Source organism: Falco biarmicus, chromosome Z (assembly GCF_023638135.1).
Source record: "Falco biarmicus isolate bFalBia1 chromosome Z, bFalBia1.pri, whole genome shotgun sequence".
Classification (NCBI taxonomy): Eukaryota; Metazoa; Chordata; class Aves; order Falconiformes; family Falconidae; genus Falco; species Falco biarmicus.
In genome coordinates this window covers 61,064,496-61,073,225 of record NC_079311.1, presented here as the reverse complement: position 1 = coordinate 61,073,225, position 8,730 = coordinate 61,064,496, and the positions used below count along the sequence as shown (strand labels likewise).

Below are 8,730 nucleotides of genomic sequence, written 5' to 3'. Positions count from 1 at the left end.
CCCGAGCATCTGTGTGCAATAAACATACCTACTTTATAACTTTCGAGTTATAGAGTCTAATTCCGCACGTCAGTTTGGCGAGCCAGGCAGGAGGATTTCTGCTCGGCTGAGGGACCAGCTGCGGAGCGGACGCTCCTAGGCGCGCCCCGGGAGATCTCCTCGGAGGAGCCTCCTCTTCTCAGCTGTTCCCCCAGGAGCAGAAGAGAAACCCCTGGATCCACGGGTAAAACGGTATGTTTAGTAACAGGGCGGCTGGCGAGACGCACGGAGACATCCGGCGCGCAGCGTAGTCCCCAGGCGGAAAGGTACCTTGGGAGGGGGTTTGCTGACCGAGGGGTGGCCGCTAGCGATACTGAGGGCAGATCGAGCAAACCCGAGGTTACTGCCAGATCCTAAAAGCCCAGAGGCCTCGTGACGGAAAGCGGGGGGCGCGACGGAATAAGGCGGAATCTTACAGTAATAAGTTAAGAGGGACCTCACAGCAAAAGTAAAAGGGAAACTTTTGCGTTGGGGGGGGGGGGCGGGGGAGAAAACATGGGAGTAACAAAATCTTAAATACTTCATAAAGATTTGGGAAGCTAAAAACTTCCTTTAGGTTGTCTTAAATTTGGGAAATTCCTAGAATGTAACAACTGAAATAGCGCTCTGTGTCTTGTTCTATGTGTTGTCTTGTTACATGTGTTACATGTTCAAACTTGGAGTTATGAAATGTATGTTATAAAAAAAAATATTCTGGTAATTCTAGGCAAATAGCTGAAAACTTAACACTCTGCTTAAGGCCAGAAAAGAATTAGAATCTGGTTTTTGGCAGTTGTTCATTGAAATGCGTACTTTGTGTGATAACGCGAACTGTCAGCATTACTAGGGCTGTATGTAAGCGCACGGTACCGTGTAACGTACTGCCTGTGTGACTGCGGGCTGCCCGGAGAGTGTGACATGTGTGGGTGTCACTGCAAAGCGAGTGGGGAGTCCCGATCTGCCTGTCCGTGTTCCCCGCGAGGGGCCGGCCAGAGAGGGACGGAGCGATTGAAAAATCAATTTATGAAGTGTTGGAATGCATAATTAGAAATTAGAGAGGGAGACTGTGGACAAAACATTAGAGCTAACATCATTTGGAAAAAGCACGAATTAACCTCTGCCCTTAGTGTCGTAGGTGCTGTCTGTATACTCGAACAAAGGGTGGCAAGTGTCTAAAATATATTATCTCCTTTCAAAAAAAAAAAAAAGAGACCAAGAAATAAGGCTAAATAACTAATACATTGTAGACAAATATATCAGACTTATTAAGAAGATGGGGGGCAAACCGAGCCAAGAAATAAATACCAAAATACCCCTGAGATATATTTTGAAGCATTGGAAAGAATTTGGCGGAATTCCCAGAGGAAATTTGAACAAAAAAGACATTTTTAAAATATTGTCAGAATTGGTGGCCTTTGTATACATTAGGCGATGGTGAAAGATGGCCACCTGAAGGAAGTCTTGTATTACAACACAATTTTACAGCTTATGTTGTTTCTTCGTAGGGAACAGAAGTGGGATGAAATAATGTGTGCAGATATGTTTATGTGGCAGAAAGAGTGCGGGATTAACATCACCCGATCTTTGAGTATGGCTCCAGAAAAGGATAGGGAAAAAAGCCCTGAGACCTAAACTAGAAAGATGTTCATGTTGAAATTTTTGTGTTAAAAACCTCAGGTTGTGGTTCCTTCTGTGGAGCAACCAGAATGAAACACGTTGTAAGATAAAAACTTGTACTAATGTATGTAAAACCTGAGGCGGGGGGTGTGTGTGTGTGAGACCTTGTGAAAGTGTTAAGAGTATTGGAGTAAGTTTGTACAAACCCCCGTACCCCCTCGAAGGTGCGACTGAATCATGCTGGGATGCATGGCAGGGTGTTTGCTGTTTGCCTGCGGAGGCTGATGGGTAAGAACACAGACTTAAAGCAACAAGGAGCAGATTTGCATTCAGGGTCAGAAAGAGTTAAACCAGAAGTGCTGTTGCAGAGGCAGGCTTGTGTAACCTGCGGAGCAGGAACAGCATCTCCTGCCCGAACCCTTCTGCTGGTGAGGAGGAGGGGGTTGCTGTTGCTGACAGTTGAGCAGAAGGACCTGACAATGTCACCCCAAGTGCTGCAGCATTTGCAGCACTACAGGACCGGTAACGGCCCCTTTAGGGCAGGCAGTGGGTCTGAGGAGAATAAAGGTGAATCTCTGATGGGAAATTTAGATGTTTGAAAGTTGGTTATGAAAGGCTTGTCAGGATGATCTAATAGGACTAGATAAAGGTTTGAGTTACTAGGTAAGCGTGATATAGAAAAGTTGATAGAAGGAACAGGGAACGTGTACAGAAGGTAAGAGAGGAAGAGCTGGGTCGTGCTATACTGGTAGAGGAGACGAGGCAGAGACAGGAGGAATGTCGGGCAGAAGTGAAAGAGTGAACCCCTCTCCTATGGGATCGGATCAGTGTGCATATTGTAGGGAAAGCGGACACTGGAAGTGAGATTGCCCTAAGCTAAAGAACCAGCAAGGGGCTCTAGTGAACTAGGGACTAGGAAAAATGAGGTGGAATTTTAGTGAATACAGAAACAACTTATTTGTTAAACTTCAGTAAAAAAAAAAAAAATTAATAATTTGTTACAGTTGTGGGAGCTGCTGGCCACCAGGAAAACATCCTGAAACCTTTAAAGTACAAACTAAGAAAACAATAAGAATGCCAAATTCACCAAAATCTTTGTTGGGATGAGATTTATTAGAACATCTAGACGTTTAAAGGAGAAATGAAACTAAAAGTTAAAAATGATCAAGTAATTGAAATAATGAGCTTATCTTTAATTAAACAGAAAAGAGGGAAAGAGGACCTCCCTGAAGTAAAAGAAATTTTTAACCAGGTGTATCTGAAAATAAATTCCAGGAAAGGTGAAAAATGCTTTACCTGTTACAGTAAAAATGATAAGGGGGAGGCTTGCCCAGTTCAGATAAAACAGTATCCCTTGGTCAGCAGGGCTGTGGGGGATATTGGCAGAAAAGCTGAAATAAAATACACTCTGTAGTAGTTCTACTAATGTAAATCTGTGGTTTTTCCCATGACAGTGACTTGTTATGGGATGTGCAGATAAAACTCTGCATTGACAACGAAGTACAAGGAATAAGGTTGGTCAGGTGCCTCCTACCATAGTCAAGGGCAAGACTGGGTTGGCCTCTGTGTTTGCCACCAAGAAGAATCTTGAGCTCCGCTGTTGGCTGCAACCCAGTAGGTGTTGAGCAGTGGGAACATATGCCATGCCAGACCTTGATGAGAGGAATGGCCACCGCTGGTATAAGAGGGTCATCCAGGAAGGAAGAACATAAGATGGCCCATAGAGGCACTGATTTGGAAATTGGAAACCGCCTGGCTGACCATGAGGCCAGACGAGTAACAGAGGAGGTGGGGAAAGAGGAATTGTCCTTAATACCAGATGGTAAAATCCAAACTGTAAGTGCAGATCAGGAACCAAACTATTCTAAAGAAAACTTAAAGGTAATTCAGGACATGAATGATAAATAAGTGGACTTATTTAAGGGATGGTCGCATAGTGGTACCATCCAATTTAATATAGACCACAGCCCTAACAGAACATAATAAGACGCACTGGGGAGCTGATACTTTATATATAAAGTCTAAATCAGAAATTGATAGGGCGAAACTTGTATACTGTAATAAAACAGGTGACTCGGCAATGTGAAATGTGTTTACGCAATAATCCCAATACAGCAAATAGAATAAAACTAGGGAACATTAGTAGAGGAAATTATCCAGGACAACAGTGGCAAGCTGATCCGAACTCCCAAGAAAAGGGGGGTACCGATATTTATTAGTTATGTCTGATATGTTTTCAGGTTGGCCAAAAACCTTTCCTTGTCGAACAAATAAAGCAAGAGAGGTAACGAAGGGATTGTTAAATGCAATTATCCCCCGCTTTGGGGTTCCGGCAACAATCTCTTCCAATAGAGACTCACACTTTTGTGCCAAAATAGTACAACAAGTGAGTACAGTATTGGGAATAGATTGGCAATTACATACTCCTCATTACTTCAGTGTTCTGTTTGGTGCTGTCGAACAATGATCAGAGAGCATAATGATCAGAGAGCATGATGATAGTTTTTAGAACAGGGGGGACTGAATAATGAGCTACGTACAACGAGTGATGAATGGTATACTACTTTTTTAGAAAACTATGTGCTTATATATAATTATCCAAAGTTGGGAGGTGTTCAGGGACCCTTATTGTCAACATGATGAACACACCAAGACCCTTAGTGTCAGCACCACGGATGTACTAGACACAAGGTCCTTGGATTCGTTACCTTTATAAGGGCCATCTGGTCCTAAGTTTCTGTTGTGTATATAACGCTACCTAAACAAGGAATTTGAATCATGCTCATTAGTCTATCGAGGAACAGAGTCTGTGCAGAAACAAGAAGGCAAAAAAGGTTCACTGGAGGAAGACTCCTGATCTTCATCTTGGAGACCCCCAGGCAACCACTCCTCAAGGACATTGCGCAGGAGCGAAATATATAAATGAATTCCCGGAATTGTAATGAATATGTAAATGATTCCCTGATGGAAACCATAATTGGTGGGATACTCTCTTTGGCTGGTCACCTTCTGCAACAGGAATTCTTAACGCTATGGTACACCCCATTGTGATCTTATTGATCAGTTTAGGAATTTCCTTAATACTAACCATTATGTTATGTTTGTGGGTTTGGAGAATGTTTAAAAGGGTAACACTTATGTATGATGCTTTATATCATTCGGGAAGGCTGCTTAAGTAAAAGAATTTACTTAGTTTGATAGAAAAGGGGGGATTGATACGGAGAAATAGTGTGAAATGGGGACACTGGACATCGATTGTGATTGTATATGTCTGCTCAAGGAATGTGGGTATGGTGACTGGTCATGGGTGCGGTGTCTGGTCACATAGCCACACAGCTTTGAGGAGATGCCTACCCTGCTTCCTCTGACAAAGGGGCTATTTATAAAAAGGATGAGAAAAGGATGAGAGACATTCCAATGTTATCTAGAGGGAGGGAGTGCTAAGTCTTCTTGCTGGAGAAGATGGGATGGTCACAAGGACATGAATCGCCTACAAACCTGCAAGACCACCACATTCCAGGCAAAGGACTGATAAGCTAATTAACATAGGAAGCAAGAGTAAGCGGGTTTAGGTAACGAATATGTATAGGCGTTAATTGAATATTCATTTGTTTTATTGCATAATTGTGAGATGGTTCATCACTTTGGGCATGCGCGCTTGTGGAGGAGCGATCCCCCGAGCATCTGTGTGCAATAAACATACCTACTTTATAACTTTCGAGTTATAGAGTCTAATTCCACATGTCAAGGGGAGATTAAGAGAACTGCAGTCCTACTTCTCACAAGCATATCTACAAAAATAGGTTAATCTTAATAGGGAGGAAAGAGTTAGGAAAACTGTAAACTTTTTTGCATTGAACTTATCTAGGGCAACATTCTGACTGGACTTCAAAGCCTGGAAACCTTCAACTCTGCAAACAGGTACTACATTTTTCAGTGAGTATCCTACCTGGGTATTACAAATACCAGTGAGACCTGGACAGGCCAGAGAATCGGGCAGAGAGGAACCTGATGAAGTTCAGCAGAGGCAAGTGTAGGGTCCTGCACCTGGGGAGGAACAACCCCACGCACCAGCACAGGCTGGGGCTGACCTGCTGGAAGGCAGCTCTGCGGAGAAGGGCCTGGGAGTGCTGGAGCACAGCAAGGTGCCCATGAGCCAGCAGTGTGCCCTGGTGGCCAAGGCGGCCAGTGGGATCCTGGGGGGATCAGGAGGAGCATGGCCAGCAGGTCCGGGGAGGTGATCCTCCCCCTCTGCTCTGCCCTGGTGAGGCCGCATCTGGAGTGCTGTGTCCATTGCTGTGGTCCCCAGTTCAAGAGAGACAGGGAACTACTGGAGAGGGTCCAGTGAGGACTACAGAGATGGTGAGGTGGCTGGAGCACCTCCCTTCTGAGGAAAGGCTGGGGGAGTTGGGCCTGTTTAGCCTGGAGAAGACTGAGAGGGGATCTTAGTAATACCTACAAGTATCTTAAAAGTGAGTGTCAAGAGGCTGGGGCCAGGCTCTTTTCAGTAGAGCCCAGCAACAGGACAAGGGGCAACGGGCACAAACTGCAACACAGGAAGTTCCATCTAAATATAAGGAAGAACTTCTTTACTGTGAGGGTGAGCGAGCATTGGAACAGGCTGCCCAGAGAGGTTGTAGAATCTCCTTCTCTGGAGACATTCGAAACCTGCCTGGACACAACTCTGCAGCCTGCTTTAGGTCCAGCCCCCCTGCTTTAATGCATGTACATCACAGAGTGAGATAAGATTACAGAAAGGATCAGCACAATATTTTTTCTCAGTGTAGGCTTTTGGATAGTTTTGATGTAAATTTTGTGACTTAGAACTCTGGAAGGAATATTTGGGACTTCTGGTGAATATAACTTAATATGCAATCATATGCAATTAGTTATCTAAATACTGTTTGATTTGTGATTTGGTTACCTTGTAAGCTTTGTATCATGCTAATCATGTTTCAGCTTGGATAATCTGTCTTTTATCACACCAACTCATGGAATATACAGCTGCTGCAGTCTACTTTGCTTCTGTTATAAACCACAACAATCGAGGATGGTTTGTCTTGAGCCTGCAATGTGCATACCTGTGCAAAGGTCTAAACTGTACACTTGTGCAGACTGGAACATAATCTAAATGCCTTCTCTCTGGGGTTGAGACAGTTGTTCTGCCCTTACCACCTTTTCATCATGAGTTACTCCTGTTTCTTCCTGAAAGGTTAGTACTTCTCTTTGCAAACTTGATGGCTCTTACCTTGAGACTTAATGGAATTTGAGTCACTTCTATGCATTGCACAGGTATTGTTTCTATAATTGAATTATAACTTTTCTTCTTCCACTAGTTGCCACAATAAATGTAGCAAAACTCGTTATATGAGCACACAATACAGAAGGAGAAGGAGCTCTCTTGTTTCAAGCAAAACTGATTTCATTTTCTCTCAGATACCAGGATTACTTGTGGTGGCATGGAGAACAAGGACTGCTAGTTTACATGTCCTCATCTTGTCTCCCTGGTTCTTGATTGATGCCAATGCTGCGTGATCCCTGCAACATTTTTGTTTTGGCAAAGAAGGCTCAGAGCCAGGTTGACTTGTATATGTAGTTGTTGCTTTGCATTTGTGGTATGCTGTCATCCATGGTGCAGCCTCGATGCTGTCAGCACTCCAGGCAGTACAGCCAGTTCTTTGCTTTTACCTGTGTGCGTTCTTGGCTTTTATAACTGTTCTTGTTCTCTTGACTTACTGCATGTACACTGCTTGCTTAACTCCTACTCAGCCATTTCTTCTGGTGCACAAATATTTATGGTCTTTGTGCTCCAGTGTAATGATTTGTTTACAGAGCAGGTTTCACCTGTGAACTTCTAATACCCATTTGCTTCTCTGAGGGAAGGAAGGCATCATTACCAAAAAAGGCTATAGTTAGGTCTGCTTTTCTCTGAATCCCTCTGCCCCCTCTTGCATTTCATACTCAACTTTGTCAACTATGTCTCTGAGGTAAGGTATTCTTGCCACAAGGTTCTAATAAAATCACAGGATAAAACAGGGATATGTCTGCATGTGGCTTGTCAGGTTGAGGTAGAGAAACTTCTTGAAGAGCTAAACTGAGTGCTTTGAACACTTTTGGCAGGTTGTGTTTTGACATACGCCTTGCTGATACCCAGTAGTGTGAGAGGCTGGGGAAAAGACATGCATGGCTGCAGTCTCTTTTTGGCTCTAAAATACAGCACTGGCTAGGATAACCATCTGTTGATTCTAATCTTCCCAAAGACCTACTGGGAATTAGATTTGTTCCTTCTATAGCCCACCACCACTACCAGGAAGGCTCCAGAAGCAGCTGTGTTCTTGCTAGTTTGAGAACTCCACTTGGCCAAAGTTTGTTCATTGTATAATGTCTATTTCTCATTTTTAAGCTTCCTTAAGTAGAGCTGGAATAAAGTCTTCCTGGATGCTATTTAACTAGCCTTGTATCGTCGCTGTGTTCAGTTCCAGTATTTTCTTTTTTTCCCCTTCTATTTCTGAGCAATTTATTCATAAAATTTATATTATTTCCTTTTAGAAATGCTTACTCTTTCAAATAAAAGGACAGGGAGTTGTGTGACATGTGTGCCTGTCTTTTTCTTCCAAAGAATGAAATCCGCAGGCAGGTCCTGCAGAAGGATTTTCCAAGAGACTTGCTGTGTGGTCAGCGCCGAGGCCATCAGTGCTGTGACCATTTCTCTAGTGCTGTTGGCTCAGACAGTGCCCATAAACCCCTCATGCTAACAACGTTCATTACTGTGGTGCAAACAGAATGGTATGCAGAGAAGGGAGGAGGAGAGGGGATGTGTCACTTCTAGTTAGAAAGCATTAGTTGGATGTGGTTTATTGCCTACTGCATACTGCGAGAGATTTGTGCCACTTCAGTGGGACACTGGTGGTTACACTAAGCTGCCTTTGACAACTGTTTGTGAACTATGTGCTTTGGTTTTGCGAATCTGTGAATGATTTTTATTTTTTTCCTGAGGAAGAAGTTCACTGGCAAAGAAAATTAACAGATAATTAAAGTATTGCAATCTGGCAATTCTGAAGAAGTCTACTACTGGGCTGACAAATGTAAAACTTT

General features: G+C 43.4%; 1 long non-coding RNA gene across 1 annotated transcript in view; it reads left to right on the top strand.

The window, feature by feature from the left end:
- Positions 1-3,286: 3,286 nt before the first annotated feature.
- The window catches only part of LOC130143158 (uncharacterized), a 121,287-nt gene continuing 115,843 nt past the window's right edge, over positions 3,287-8,730 (top strand). Inside the window, exon 1 of the long non-coding RNA XR_008819658.1 lies at positions 3,287-5,872. This is a non-coding gene — a long non-coding RNA (uncharacterized LOC130143158). The remainder of the gene's footprint in view (positions 5,873-8,730) is intronic.